The following is a 15,737-nucleotide window of genomic DNA, read 5'->3' on the forward strand; positions in this document are numbered from 1 at the left end:
GGGGAGGGCGGGAGCCGGAGGGAGGGCCAGGCCCTGGGAGGCTCCAAAGGCCCTCACCACAAAAGGCTGAAACCAACACAACAGTCACCAGATCCAGTTCTGGGCGGTTTGAGCCGGTTTCTGAGCTGGGTGGAGAACAACAGCCAGAGGCTGAGTGGGTTTGTGTCCCCGCCCTCTTCCCTCCCTCCTTCCCTCCCTCCCTCTCTCCCTCCCTCCCCCCCCTCCTAGGGTGGGGGTGGTGGTGAGAGGGAAAACGCGGACTGGATTCTCCGGGTGGTTATTTATGTTTGTGTTCCATTGTGTTGTTTGTATTTGTCTGTGCTCACCAGGAAGTGGGGCCTGGCGCCGAGCAGGCTGGAGCCTCGAGCTATTTCCTGGAGCAGCAGAGCCGGCTGGAAGATCAGGTCTGGAGCCTGGCCTCCCAGAGGCTAGGGGAGGAGGAGGAGAGACGGAGGCCCAGCCTCCAGCCCAGATCCAGGCCAGGAGGCCACTGCGCCCGCCCCTGACTGCCCTGGTCAGGGGAGAGGGCGGCCAGCGCCCCGGGCTGGGCCCTCCGGGCTGGGGGGGGAGGGCTGGCCTGCTGGTGGGGGGGTGCTCTGTGGGTTCTGGGTGTGGGACAGGCCTGGGGCTTGGAGACCAGCCCCAGCGTTTCTCACAGCCCTGTCCACACCTCCTCTGACTGTTGCACAACCTTGCACACCCAGCCCTGCAGCTGCCTCCCGCCCCACCCCTGGGGGGGAGGGGAGAGTGGGGGGCCCTACCCTCACCACACACTCACAAACAACCCTTGGTCCTTGAAGACACACAGTGGGGCGGGACACCCCCCCCCCCAGCGGGACCCTCCCGGCCTCCAGCACACCTGGGAGGCCCCACTGGGCCTCAGTCTCGTGTGTGATCACGAGATTGGCCCCAGTCCAGGCTGACCACATCCTGAGGCCAAGGTGGGCCCAAAACAGCAGCAGCCCGCCCTCCGCCCTGTGTTCTAGACGCTGTGGACAAAGTCCAGGTCAGCCAGGGACAGGGGAGAGGCCGGGTGGAAGCCGGCGTCCGTTCCCTCCCTCCCAAGCGTTCACTCATGTTTAGAAGCCAGGTCACATGCCCAAGGCTCACACCCATAGTCCCAGCAGCTCAGGAGGCTGAGATCTGGAGCATCGCGTTTCGAAGCCAGGAAAGTTCCAGAGACTCTTATCTCCAGCGAACCAGCAAAAAGAAAATTCGAAAGTGGAGCTGCGGCTCAAGTGGTAGAGGACCAGCCTTGAGTGAAATGCTCGGAGACGACGCCCAGCCCCGGCATGCACGCCCCAGGACCAGTGCACAAGCGTGCACGCACACACAAAAGAATTTTCCAGATTGCAGGGGTTCTCAAGACCTGAGCCTGTGGGGGCGACAGGAGGAGCCATGGAGCCGGTCAACCTTCCCAAGGCTTTGGCGGGAGGAAGGTTTCTAGGGGTTCAGAGATGCCCTGGGGGAGAGGGGGGTTCCACACTGTTTCATTCTGTGTACCACCCGTGGGCAGTGGGCAGTGGACCGGTCTCTCAACACACAACCAGAGACGTGTTTGCTTAGGTGTGACTTTGAGGCTCCATTGGCTACAGGCACAGTTCCGGCTGTTGCTCATTGTGCAACTTATTAAGGAAGTTCTTTCCATGAACCAGTAGGTCTGGGCAGCCGTGCACCCCGCCGGGGCCTCTGTTGAGTTTGTGAAAGTCTCCCATGTGAAGACCCAGTGAAGTGGAAATCACAGCGATCGTGAGAAGATTAAGTCTGAGCTTCAGATAAACACACTAAAAATTTCACATCATCTTTTTGTAATATGTGTGTGCCCGTGAGTGTGCATGCACACACGCGTGCGTGCATCTCCTAGGCTTGAACTTGGGGTGGAGGCTCTGTTTGAGCTTTTGTGCTCCAGGCTGGCGCTCTACCACTTGAGCCACAGCTCCACTTCCGGCTTTTTGCTGGCTCATTGGAGATGGAAGTCTCATGGACTTTCTTGCTTGGGCTGGCCTCGGCCTCCGGGGTAGCTGGGAAGACAGATGTGAGCCACGGGTGTTTGGCTAACATTTCCCGCCTTAATCGACTTCATTCCTCTGGATTCGGGGCAATCGACCCCATTTTAGAGATGTGGAAAATGGAGACTGGGAGAGTTGGTTTCTTCCTTACTTTACAGTAGGCAGGGCTGGGCCCAGCCCCTGGGACCCAGTCCCTTACTGGGGTGACCCCATCCCGGGCTCTGTGACCCCGTCCCTCACTGGGGTGACCCCTGCTCTCCCCAGGGCCCTGTCCCTGCCTTCTGCCAGCTTGCAGTCCGGTCAAGTTTGTTGTTTTTTCCTCAAAGTAACTCAGCACCAGCTGGCCTGGGGTATCTCCATCTTTCCTGCAGCTTTGCCTTTTGCAATCCACCACCCCAGCGGAGGTTGAGGGGGTGCTTTTGTCCCTGAGAAAGGGATTCCTGAGCTTCCTGTGTGTCTTTCTCTTATTCCTTTTTGCTTCTGATTTTCTGTGGCCGCGTCCCCTTTGCACCCATTTTACAGATGGGGGAACTGAGGCCGGGGTCGGGGGTGGGGGGGCGGATTTGATCATGGTGGCCAGACCTTGCTGATCCTTGGGCTTTCTTTTGCAATGACCCCTCCCCCTCCTCTCTCTCCAGCCCTGCCCCTCCCCTCCCCCACCACAGGGGAGGAGAGGGAGGAGGAGGGGGAAGGGAGAAGGAGGAGCTGGAGGAAAAGGAGGGGGAGAAAGAGGGGGAGGGGGTGGAGAGGAGGAGGGGGGGGAGGAAGAAAAGGAAGAGGGAGGAGGAGGAAGGAAAAGGAGGAGGAGGGGCTAGGAGGAAGGAGAAGGAGGAAGCAAGAGAGGAGGAAGTAGAAGAGGAAGGAGAGCACTTGGCCTCCAGCTCCGCCCCACCAGCCTCCACCCCGCCAGCTCAGAGCCTCCTCCCAGGACCCCAGCTGGGGCTTGCAATCTCCACAGCTTTCCAGGTGGCTCAGTCCTGGGCCTGCAGAGTTGTCCCCAGCCCTGCCTAGCATGCCCCCCCCAGGGGTCAGTGCCCACCCCCTTCTCCCCCTCCCCCATGGCTCCCGCCTGTCATCCCAGCTGCTCAGGAGGCTGAGATCTAGAGGATTGCCGTTCAAGGCCAGCCCGGGGAAGGAAAGTCTGTGAGACTCTCATCTCCCATGAATCTGGTTCTGTGGCTCAGGGACAGCGCCCAGGCCTTGAGTTCAAGGCCCAGGACTGACAAATAAAAAAAAAAAAGGCGGGGGGGAATCAAAGAAAGGAAAGCAGCGGGAAGCAGAGAGGCTGGTGCGGCTGCATCTCCCTGCTCTCATTGGCCCAAACTTCAGCTTTTCTGCACAGAGCCAAAATCCTACAGAGCCTCCACAGCCGACCACGCAAGAATCACTAACTGGGACCATGGAGGGGAGCAGGAGGGGGAGGGGAGGGAGGGGGAGGGGAGGCTTTGCTGCATCCCCTGAGGACCAGGCTAGCAGTCCACTGGGAGCCGAGGTCCCGCCCCAGAGTGACTGGCATGGACGCTAACCAATGAGAAAGGCAGTTGCTCAGCAGGCCTCATTAACCCTTTCCTTGGGTCTGGCTTTGGACAGGCCTGGGAGTGGAAGGGGATGGGCAGGGGTCAGGAGAGGGAGGGGACAGGAGAGCTGGGCTTGGGGTGCTGGCCCCCCACCTAAGGCTCTGGAAGTATTTTATAAACCAAGCAGGGCAGTCGGGCATGCGGCAGCTCACGCCCATCATCCCAGCTACCCAGGCGGCTGAGAGCTGTGGATCATGGTTCAAAGCCAGGCAGGGCAGGAAAGTCCATGAAGCTCTTGTCTCCAAGGAACCACCAAAAAGCTGGAAGGGGTGGTGTGGATCAAGTGGTAGAGTGCCAGCCTTGAGTCAGAAAGCCAAGTCAGAGCATATGGTCCTGAGTTCAAATCTCAATGTCATAGAAGGGAGGGAGGGAAGTTGGAAGGAAGGGAGGGAGGGAGAGAGGGAATGAAGGAAGGAAGGAGGGAGGGAGGAAAGGAAGGAGGGAGTTTCCAAGCCTGAATAACTTGTTAATTTGCTTTCCCAAATCCTTTTCCTCCCCCAGAGCCTTGGTTGGGAACACTGCCTTGTAGGACACATCGAGCGGGTGGATGGTTAGCCCGTGTAATTTCTTCTTTAATTTTTTTTCTTATTTTATTTATATTTTTTAATCTTGTAAGTAAGTAATACATCAGAAAATCCTGGTTCCAAAGTTAGCCCCGGCTGCTACGCCCTTCCCCGGAATGAGTTGGCCCCTGGCTGTAAAAGAGAACAAAGAATCCATGCAGAGCGGCCAGAGGCTCTGCCCTTCCCCCCAAAAAACACAACTCAAGGGAAGTAGCTAAGACAAAATGGGTGCTCCTCCTCTCCAAAAAGAACAGAAGATTCACTGGAAACAGAGAAGAGCCTCCCTCACCTGGAGTTTGGGGGTGGGGAGGAAGAGTTGGAGTCTAGGGATGGGCTAAAGTCAGGAGCTGGGGTGGTGAAAAGGAGGTTCAGAAATCAACATCCCAGGAAGCAAAATCCCGGAGCAGAGGCTGAGGCTGATGGAGGCCAGGGGTGGAGGCTCAGGGAGGGAGCAGAGGCTGAGGCTGGTGGAGGCCAGGGGTGGAGGTTTGGTGAAGCTGGATCTCATCAGAGTACTGCGTCCTTCCTCCTTTGTTTTGTTTTTGGTGTCAGTCCTGCGATGACTTGAACTCAGGGCCTGGGTGCTGTCCCTGAGCTTTTTCACTCAAGGCTGGCACTCTTCCACTTGAGCCATAGCTTCAAATCCAGTGCGGTGGTGGTTCACTGGAGATAAGGGTCTCACGGCCTTTGCTTCCCCAGGCTGGCTTTGAACCGTGATCCTCAGATCTCAGCCTCCTGAGTAGCTGGGATGACAGGCGTGAGCACCAAGGCCCAGTCTGCCTAAGATGATTAACAAAGCTCTGGATGGGGTGTCCTCATTCTATCCATCAGGATACAGAGTGGACTGATGCGGGGCCGGTCTTGTTCTTCTCAAAGCAATATTCCACCTCTCGAGAAGCCTCCAGGAACAGGAGGAAGTGTCACATTTATTCGAGGCAGTCCTGAGTCCGGCTAACACTTGGAAAAGACAGAAAGTCTGGGTGGGAGGACAGCTTCAACCCTCATCCCCCTCCCTCCCTCCCCAGGAGTCCGTGGCTGGGGCAGCACCCACGTATCCCCTGGTCACAGCCTCCTGCTCCCCTTCTAGAAACTCCGCTGGACAGCCAGTCATTGTATTCGTGGGCACTTGTCTTTCTGATAGAACGCTGGATGGGAACAACTCCAGGGGAAGAAGTACTTATCCTGACTCCTTGCAGAGATTTCTACCAACTGTGGTGGGGAGAATGTCGAAAGAAAGAGTATCTCTTATCATGGTGGCCAGGAAGCAGAGAGAGAGAAACGTGGGGAGGAGAGGAGAGAGACAGAGAGAGAGAGAAATAGCAAAGAAAAGAGACAGCGGGGGGAGAGAGGGAGGACGCCCCCCCCCCCCCCCCCCCTTTCCTTTGACTCCACCCGAGGCCCAGCCCTTGCAATCTTTCCAACTGGCTTCAGCGCCGTCTCCCCCCTCTGCTGTTAACCTACTCCGGCCGCTAGGTTTCGGCTTTTGCAATGAGACTCTAGTGGTTGTTGTTCTTTGCTTTCCTGTTACTTTAGTTTTTTGTTTTTTGGATTTTTTTTTTAGTTATGATAAAGGTGACATGCAGAGGGGTGACAGTGACGTCTTTGTGGACCGGGTCCCCCCTTCCCTCGCTCTCTCCCTCCCGTCCCCACCAACATTTCCCACAGAGTGTCCAGTGAGGCTCGAGTGTTTTTGTTGTTGTTGTTTCTTTGGTCAGTAGTGAGGATTGAACTCAGGGCCTGGGCGCTGACCCTGAGCTCTTCAGCTCAAGGTGGTGCTCTACCACTTGAGCCACAGCTCCACTTCCAGTTCTCTGGTTGTTTGGTCTTCGTCCGGGGTCCGAGGAAAGGTAAGTGCGGCCTTACGCCCATTCCCCAGCCTCCCTTAGCACGCAGCGGGGACTCAAACCAAGCAGGAACTCGTTTATTAACAGGAGCATCCCCTTTTTAAAGCAAAAGACTGCGTGGGAGGGGAGGAAATGGAACCAACCAATCACTGTAAAGGCCACACCCTATCATGCACCTAAGCTTCCCTGAGTTGTTTACACACTGAACCTAAACAAATCCCCGCTCTGCCCACTCAACTTCCTCTCAGGGCCATCTTTGCTGCCTGTGTTCCCCACAGATTTCCTCAAATCTGGTGGTTCATTGGAGATGAGACTCTCACGGAATTTCCTGCCCAGGCTGGCTTTGAACTGCAATCCTCAGATCTCAGCCTCCTGAGTAGCTGGGATGACAGGTGTGAGCCATGGGCACCTGGCTAATTTCTAGGCCCAGTACTATATTCTTAGATGTAAAACCTACTGCTGGGTACTCAATCTTATGCACACGTGCACACGCGTGCATGCACACACACACACACACGCACACACTTGTGTTCTGGGGCTTGAGCTCAGGGCTTTGAGCTTTCACTCAGTTTCTTTTGGCTCAAGGACACAGCCCCACCATTCAAGCCACACCACTACTTCTGGCTTTTTGTTGGTTTACTAGAGATAAGAGTTGCATGGATTTCTCTGTCCCAGGCTGGCTTTGAACCATAATTCTCAGATTTCTTCCTGGGTAGCTGGGCTGCTGGGCTGCGTGCCCGGCAGTGCTTTGGTGGGGGTAGGAGGGGAAACACAATAGAACTTCCCTTTATTCTGTCAAGGTTTCCCGACCTGATTTAGTTCCTCCTGTGGATGAACAAAAGAATTCATGAAGGGGGGGAGGGGAGAGAAGGAGAGAGAGGGAGAGAGAAAAAGAGAAACATTGTTTGTCTTTAGACCTCAAAAGAAACATGGGACATAGGAATGCTAGGGAAGATCTTTTGGATTATTTTTTGTTGTTGTTGTTTTATTTCCAACTCTCATTAATTCTTAGTTGGGAAGAGTTACAAATTAACCCCAGTCATATGATTTGTGACCTTCAGGACCACTTCAGGGCCTGGTGCCGCGTATCTGTACTTCCAGGTTGGAACCAGCCAACGCAGAGGTAGTGAGAGTCTGTCTCAAAAAAAAAAAAAGAATAAATTCCGGGCTGGGTGTCAGACGGTGGATCCCGCCTGTCATCCCAGCTACTCAGGACGCTGAGATCTGAGGATTGCGATTCAAAGCCAGCCTGGGCAGGAAAGTCCTCCAAACGCTTATCTCTACTTGACCAAATGGAAGCTGGCAATGGAGCTGTGGTTCAAGTGGTAGAGCACCCAGCCTTGAGTGCACAAAGCTAGGGGACCACAGCCCGACCCTGAGTTCGAGTCCAGGTGCTGACGCAATAAGCAAACTCAGCAACAGACACAAAAAGACGTGAGGACACATCTCAGTTGTCTGAGTCCTTGAGCAGTAGGCAGGAGGCTCTGGGTTCAATTCCCGCTCCCAACTTGCCTATTGGTGTCTTTCAGATCAGGAGAGGGTCACACGGTGGGTAGAGGGGAGGAGGAAGACGCCACCTCGGGCCTCTGCGGGCGGCCTTGCACTCAAATGACCTCTGGCCTGGCCAGTCCAGGCAGCGCTGGGTCCTCTCTTATCCAAGGTCTTCTTCCGTTAGCCAGATGCAGTCGGCCTTGAAGAAAATAAAATAATAAGGCCACCCAGTGTTCACAGTACTGCCCTCAGGAGCTGGAGGAAAGACTGAAGAAGAAGAACAACAAATGCACAGATGATAGAATCAAATGGTAAAATTCCCCTACAACTTCCCCCTTCTCATGGGCCGCGGTACTTTCCGTCTTAAATGCATAAAAACCAGCCGGGCGCCAGTGGCTCACACCTGTCATCCTAGCTACGCAGGAGGCTGAGATCTGAGGATCACAGTTCAAAGCCAGCCCTGGCAGGAAAGTCAGGGGGACTCTTATCTCCAATAAACCACTAGAAAACCGGAAGTGGTGCTGTGGCTCAAGAGGTAGAGCGTTAGCCTTGAGCTGAAGAGCTGAGGGACAGCTCCCAGGCCCAGAGTTCAAGCCCCATGACCGACAACAACAACAAAAAAGTCCAATGACAGCGTGAGATCCTGAATTCAAGCTCTGGGAATCAACACAAAAAGGAAAATTTAAGAAAAAAAAAAAGAGAAAGAAAGAAGGAAAGAGAGAAAGAAGGAAAGGAAAAAGAGTTGTTCCATTAGCTTCGTTGTCCATACTTTAGGGTTATATCTTCCCCAAAGATTTTAGAACACATTAGGAGTATGGAGATTAAAATCTGGTTTTTGGGTAGAACGCAAAATGGCGCTATTTAATCATACAGTTGGGCCGGCTGGGGCTGAAGCCAGTGGCCATTACGAAGCGCACACAATGGGTGTTGTAACTCCTGCATGGCGACGGTAGAGGGTAAGAGGAAGGTTGGAGAAGTAGGCACCATAAGGCTTCACTTCAGAACCCTGTGGTTCTGGCTTCAAAACAACAGGATCGGGTGTCTGACAATCATCTTCAGCTGGATAGACAACACAGGGTGGGTGGTGGAGAAGCCTGACAGGCCATTTACAGTGAATTGACGCCTGACTCCTGGGTAACCACAATTAGGGCTGGAGAGCTCTGGACCCATGAGTCCCTCATTGGTGGAGCTGTGGGAGGCGGGGCCTGGCTTTGCCCTGTGCACTTCCTGTGACTGTTCCACTCTGCTTCCTGTCAGTCCTGAGGTGAGCGACTCCACCACACCCTCTCCCCTTCTCCGCAGACATCTCTCCTCCCTTGAAGCGGCATGTAGAAATGTGTCCCCGACGCAGGAGGCCAGGGCAGGGTGGGGACCCGTGGCTCGGGGGTTGGTTGGAGGGTAAAGGGCTTGTAGAACTTAAGGCTTGGTCAGCTCGTGGACATCTGGGATGGAGGAACTCGGGTTCTGAAGAGATGAGCCCCATGACAAAGGATCCAAGGTCTTCAGGCTGGGGGAGGGTGGGCATCGCTGGGGGGTCGAACCCCATGTCCTGTGGTCCAGAGGGGGGACAAGAATAAACTCGTTCACAAGAATCTCTCTGGCGCAGAGAGCATGACCCTGCTCATCTAGGGTCACATGATGTTGTGTATCTCTAGGACTCATTTTACAGTGCTCCACAGCCACTCAGGGGCCACCCAGCCATGGCTCAGAGTGCTCAACCACCAGTTGACTGGTGTGAGTCTGACGGGTGCCACAGGCATGCACGATGGGTTTTCCTTGCCTGGACTGGTTTGAACGATGATCCTCAGATCTCAGCCTACTGAGTACCTGGGATGACAGCGGTGAGCCGCTGACACAGGGCTCATTTTTTTTTCAAATTCTTTATTGTGATTAAATGGTTACCTAATTTCCCAAATTTCACAGTATTGTGGGATAGTGATGCTCAGTTAAAGTCACAAACACATTCTAACGTTCATGGAGCAAATTGTCTATCATGGTCTATAACATTTATGAGTTCTATGAGCTTTACAATACAGTTATTTCTTCCACATTGGGTGGTATGTACATTTCTTTTGTTTTGCATAGCGTCAGCTGTTCCCTCTTTCCCACTTGTTCCCTCCCTCCCATCGCTGCCATTGTGTTGCTTAGTTCATTTTGGTCAATGTCCAGTGCAGCTGATGGGTCTCGCTGTTATGTTTTTCCCTGATTCCCTCTAGTTCTGTGTCCTCCTCCTGGTTTCCCTTCAGTGTGCATATATATACCATATATGTGATCAGCAGCATGGGGTTATTTAGTAGTGATTTGGCCAGATGAGTGGAAGTCCTTTGTTTCTTAAGTCCTGTTAATTTTGTCGTATCACCTAACGTTTTGGATTTAACATTCACTTATCAGGGAGACCATGTGCCATTTGTCTCTTTGCACTTGGCTTACTTTGCTCAACATGATTTCTTCTAGCTCCATCCATTTCCCTGCAAATGCCATTACTTTGTCCTTTCTAATGTCTGCATAATATTCCATAGTGTATAGATACCACAATTTTTTGATCCATTCGTCCGTGGTGGGACATCTGGGCTGTTTCCATATCCTGGCTATTGTGAACAGTGCTGCAATAAACATGGAGGTGCACGTGTCCTTGTATATTGGTTCCTGTTGTTCAGGATAGATGCCTAGAAGTGGTATGACTGGGTCATAAGGGAGGTCAACCTTTAGCTTTCTGAGGACCCTCCAGAATGCTTTCCAAAGTGGTTGCATAAGTGTACATTCCCACCAGCAGTGTAACAGGGTTCCTCTTTCTCTGCATCAGGGCTCATTTTTTATTTTTCTTCAAACATTGCAGTTGAATGGTCACTAGTCTGCTTTTCATGATTATGAAGAGCTATCTGGGGCAGGTTAAGTTTAGAGACAGAAGAGGTTTATTTGGGAGATTCACAGACAAGCCACACTGTCAGCTCGGTCTGCGTGTGGCATCTTGCTCACTGGGGCACACGTACTTCAGGTTTTCTGTCCTTCTCCTTCGCACACCGCCAGGAAATACACTTACGGAAAGTCTGTGAGACTCTTATTTCCACTAAATTACCAAAAATATAAAATCAAATACGCCTGAAAGTGCATCTGTGGCTCAAGTGATAGAACACTCATCTTGAGCAAAAGAAGCTCAAGGATAGTGCCCAAGCCCCAAGTTCAAATCTCAGGATTGGCACCAAAATAAATAAATAAAGAATAAGCTAGGCACTGGTGGCTCATGCCTGTCATCCCAGCTACTCAGGAGGCTGAGATCTGAGGATCATGGTACAAAGCCAACCCAAGCAGGAAAGTCCAAGAGACTTTTATCTACTATAAACTATTCAGAAAAACTGGAAGTGGCCCTGTGGTTCAAGTGGTAGAGCTAGCCTTGAGTTCAGAAAGGCTCAGGGACAGAGCTCAGGCCCTGAGTTCAAGCCTCAGGACCAGCAAAAAAAAAAAGAATAAAATAAGTAAAGCCACCACAATTCTCTTGTGAAAAGCTCACTTAATCTCTTCAAAATCAAACTACTGGGGCTGGGGGTTGAGGGGTGGCTCAGTGGTAGACAGCTTGCCTTGCATGCATGAGTCCCTGGGTTCGGTTCCTCAGTACTACATAAGCAGAAAAAGCTGGAAGTGGTGCTGTGGCTCAAGTGGTAGAGCACTAGCCTTGAGCTGAAGAGCTGAGGGACAGCGCCCAGGCCCAGAGTTCAGGCCCCACAACCGACCCCTCTCTGCCCCCCAAAAATCAAACTACTTTCTACCAGCCACATCTCTAAACTCAATGGCCAGATCAAATCTCTACTTTTATTCATTCATTCATCTATTCCTGCAGTGACACTGGAGCTTGAATTCAGGGCCTGGAGCTGTTGATTATAGAGTTTCTACTCAAGGCTGGTACTCTACCACTTAAGTCATCCATACCTCCACTGTTTTGCTTTTATTTTTTACTGGTTAATTGGAGATAATAGTCTCTTGGATTTGCCTGCTTGAGCTGGCCTTGAACCTCTATCCTCAGATCTCAGCCTCCTGAGAAACTGAGGCAGATGACAGATTTTCTTGATACCATGAACTCGTGACTTTGGATAATGAATTTGGATGAAGGGGTGACAAACTACACAAGACAGAGAGATCTGGCGGTGCCAGCCTTCCATCCCTACCAGAGGAGGTCTGAAATTTGTAGCAAACATTTCAAGGAGAAATTTAGTCAGTGGCTTGATGATGTGTGGTTCTTCTAGTGGTCAGATACCTTCGGGCAAAGAGCTCTGAGTTCAACCCTGATTCTACCAAAGACACAATACAGATAATTTTCCCCAAAACACGGAGTTTTCTTGACTCGCTGAACTTTCCCATTGTAAACTACTGTGAGCAGAATGCTTCCTGGTTAGAGTTTTTGCAAAAGAAACAGATGTAATATGTCCTTTCCCAGGAAGATGAGCTTATCGAAGTCTGTAGGAATGTAACAGTGTTTGAATTTTTCTTTTTTTAAAAAAGAGACAATGTTGAAAATGAATAGCTCCCTTTGGGATGATTTTCTTTCTAAAAACAATGGTTGCAATTTTTAAAATGCTTATTCTATGTGAAAAAAATCACAAATATAATTAGTTCTTCCCCCTCCTTTTTCTTTTTTGTTGGTTGGGGGGCTTGAACTCAGGGCCTTGGCACGGTCCCTGAGCTTTTGTGCTCAAGGCTAGCGCTCTATCATTTGAGCCACAGCTCCACTTCTGGTTTTCTGAGTGGTTTGTTGGAGATAAGAGTCTCAAGGACTTTCTTGCTTGGGCTGGCTTTGAATGGTGATCCTCAGTCCTTAGCCTCCTGAGTAGCTGGGATATAGTGTGAACCACCAATGCCCAGCTCCCCAGCCCTCCTTTTACTTTTGAACTGAGGGTCTCTTGCTCTCCCTTGGCTCTCCCCAACTTTCCCCTCTCTCCCTGGCTTAAGGCTGGTGCTCAACCACTTGAGTCACATACCTCTACTTCAGGCTTTTTGCTGATCATCTGGGGAGAAGAGTCTCTCCTGGACTTTGTGCCTGGGCTTTGAACTGTGATCCTCAGGTCTTCAGATCTCAGCCTCTGTGTGACAGGCATGAGTCACCAGCTCCAGGCCTAATTAGCTTATCTTTCCAATAAGGAATAACAATAGCCTAATACACGAATCACAAATGCAATCAGCACCTGATTGGTTCCTGGGAGAAAGAATGAGTCAGCCAAAGGGGACAGAGGGAGGCAGGTACTGAGTGCTCCACAGATGAAGACGCAGGTCCCAAAGTCCACAGCTAGACAGGAAAGGGACTTCAACCTGATCATCCACTCCAGGACAGATCCTGGAGGTTAGAGCTGCAGACACAAGGGTGGAAGATTCCAGAAATCCAGCAGCTCAAGGCCATCCCTTCTGTCCTTGGATATTTATCCATCACGCCTTTCATTCCAGAAACTCACATGAACCCAGGGACCAGGGCAGCCCACAAAGCACAAGTCAGGGGAAGGCAAAACAGAGTCATGAAGTGGAATACATTAAGACAATAATTAGCCCCCTCCCCCTGGAGGTTCTGATGGCTCACACTTATAAACCCTTGTAGGAGAATCACAGTTCTGAGCTAGCCCAGGCAGAGAAATTTGGATCCAATTGCAAAATAACTAGCAAAAAGCAAGTCTGGAGCCATTGCTTACGTGGTTGAGTGCCAGCTGTGGATGAGTAGGTTGAGTAAGCCCAAGGCCCTGAATTTAAAACTTAGGACTAGAAAAGAAACTGCCCCCCCCAAACCAAACCAACCACCACATCCCCCCAGGTAAATTACCTTTCATGTGTGTTATGTCATTGTTGACATGTGTGAAAGAGAAATAGAAGAGGAAGATGAATTACCTAATAGAGAAAATATTTTTTCCATGTACAAATGTTGGGAACACTACAATAGTTTATTATTAAATGGTTGTAGAAAGGGGTTTACAGTTCCATAAATCAGTATATGAAGTTAGTGCTTCTTGGTCAGTATCAGCCCTTGCGTTATTTCCCACCATTTTTCTCCTACTGTCCATATGTTCAATACAATAGCTTGCATATGTGTATATGGGCGGGGGTGGGGAGAGGGTGGAGATGTGTGTACTGGGCTTTGAACTCAGGACCTGAGTACTGTCCCTTAGCTTTCAGCTGTATTTTCTCAAGGCTGGTGCTTTACCAACTGAACCATGGCGCCATTTCCAGCTTTTTTGTCCAGGCTGGCTTTGAACTTCATTCCTTAGGTCTCAGCCTCCTGAGTAGCTGAGCCGTCAGCACTCAGCTTAAATTATTTTTTGACAAGTTTGTCCCAGACTAGCCTATAGGCATATATACTACAATGGCAAGCTTTGAGCCCTTCTTCCCTTCCCCTTTTTTTCCTCCCTCCCCCTCCCTCCTTCACTCCTTTCTTCCCTTCTTCTTTCCCTCCCTCTTCCCCTTCCTCCTGGTCCTGAGGTTTGAACTCAGGCCTCTTGCTTGCTAGGCAGAGTCTACCATTTGAGCTCTTTTCGTGAGATGCAACCTCTCTTAACTGGATTGGACTGGACTGGACCCACCCATCTCTATCTCTGCCTCCTGATCTCTGGGATTCCAGGCAAGTGCAACCATACACTCAGCTCACAGTACAGATTTCCTGAGGATGGACACCTAACCTAGTTGTGGAATGTTTGCCAAATAAATATGAACAAATATGTGAATTTACATTAAGTAAATAATTGTACTAAAAAGTGATCAAACATGCAAGCCTAGTACTTTTAGGGCACTTTGTGGCTTAAAAAACATATTTAGATGAATTCATTTATCCTTCAGACAAGTTGAACCATGGGTATTACCACATTTATTTATTTGTTTATATACCGGAGTTTGAATTCAGGGCCTTGTACCCTCCACACAGGTGCTCTATCACTTCAGACACACCTCCAGCCCCTCTTTTTACTTACAATTTTTGGGGGGTGGGTCTAAAACGAGGAATCAAACTTGGTGGCTGACTTTTGCTCAGTGGCTAGTGCTCTACCAACTGAGCCACGCCTCCAGCTTTTTTCTTTTCAAGTTACGTTTCCAATACAGGGTTTTGGTTTTTGTTCAGGCTGGCCTAGACTTATACTTTCCACCCTTCCTTCCTTCCTCCTTTCCAAGGCCAGCTATTTGTTTTTGGTGCAAGTACTGGGGTTTGAACTCAGGCCTTTGCGCACCTGAGGCTAGCATTCCACGACATGAACCACAACTAGAACCCGGCTTTTGGTTGGTTGGTTTGGGAGGCTGCCATTTCATGGGCTTTTCTAGCCAGGCTGGCTTCAAATCGTGATCCTCCGGACCTCAGCCTCCTGAGAAGTTAGCATCGTGGGTGCGACCCGGTGATTCCGCAGTGATTCTCTCTTTTCTGTGTGTTGTCGTCTTCTTCCTCTTCGCTCTCGTGTTTGTGCGTGGTCTTCTTGGTCTTCCTCCTCCTTTAGTATTGGTCCTGGGCCTTGAACTCACGGCCGGGGCACAGTCTCTGCTAGTCTTTCACTCAAGGCTGGCGCTCTACCACTTGAGCCACAGCTCCACTTCCGGTTTTCCGGTGGTTCATTGGAGATCAGAGTCTCACAGCCTTTTGCCGCCCTGGGCTGGCTTTGAACTGGGATCCTCAGCGCTCAGCCTCCCGAGCACCTGGGACGAAGGGCCTGACCCAGGGGTGACCGTTTCGTTTTGCATATGCTAATTAGCTGCAGCGCGTCCGCACGCACGCACACACGCGCAGGTGCGGCTGCCTGTGTGCTTACGTAAGACGCACGCCTGTGCTCAGGACACCCGTGCGTGCGCGCGCATGCGCCCTCGCGCGCCGGTCCCTGGGCCTTACCTTCTCCCTCAGCTTTCCCGCTCGCGCCACGCCTCCAGCCCGGCGTTTTTTTTTGCCGGTCGTCTCCCATCGTCCACCCAGGACGAACCTGCGCGTGGATGGACGGCGGCCCTCGGGATGGCCGGACATGCGGACGCGGAAGCCGTGCAGGTAAGCGTCGGGCCCGGGGCGCCGCCCGCGCGCGGTGGAGCGCGGCCCGGGCTGCACAGGACGTTCTAGATCCTTCTCCCGGGCCACATGAAGGCAGATCCCCGCAAGGCGGACGCGTGGCCACATCCCCGCCCCGGGTTGAGGTGTTTCTGTTTGCTTTAAACCGCTGTCCGGCGTCTTCGCCCTCAGCTCTCCTCGGGACGGCCGCAGAACGCTGCTGCACGGGGAAGCGCCCCCCGAACCCGCCGACCCGGGCCGCGAACCGACGG

Source organism: Dipodomys ordii, unplaced genomic scaffold (assembly GCF_000151885.1).
Source record: "Dipodomys ordii isolate 6190 unplaced genomic scaffold, Dord_2.0 Scaffold81, whole genome shotgun sequence".
Classification (NCBI taxonomy): Eukaryota; Metazoa; Chordata; class Mammalia; order Rodentia; family Heteromyidae; genus Dipodomys; species Dipodomys ordii.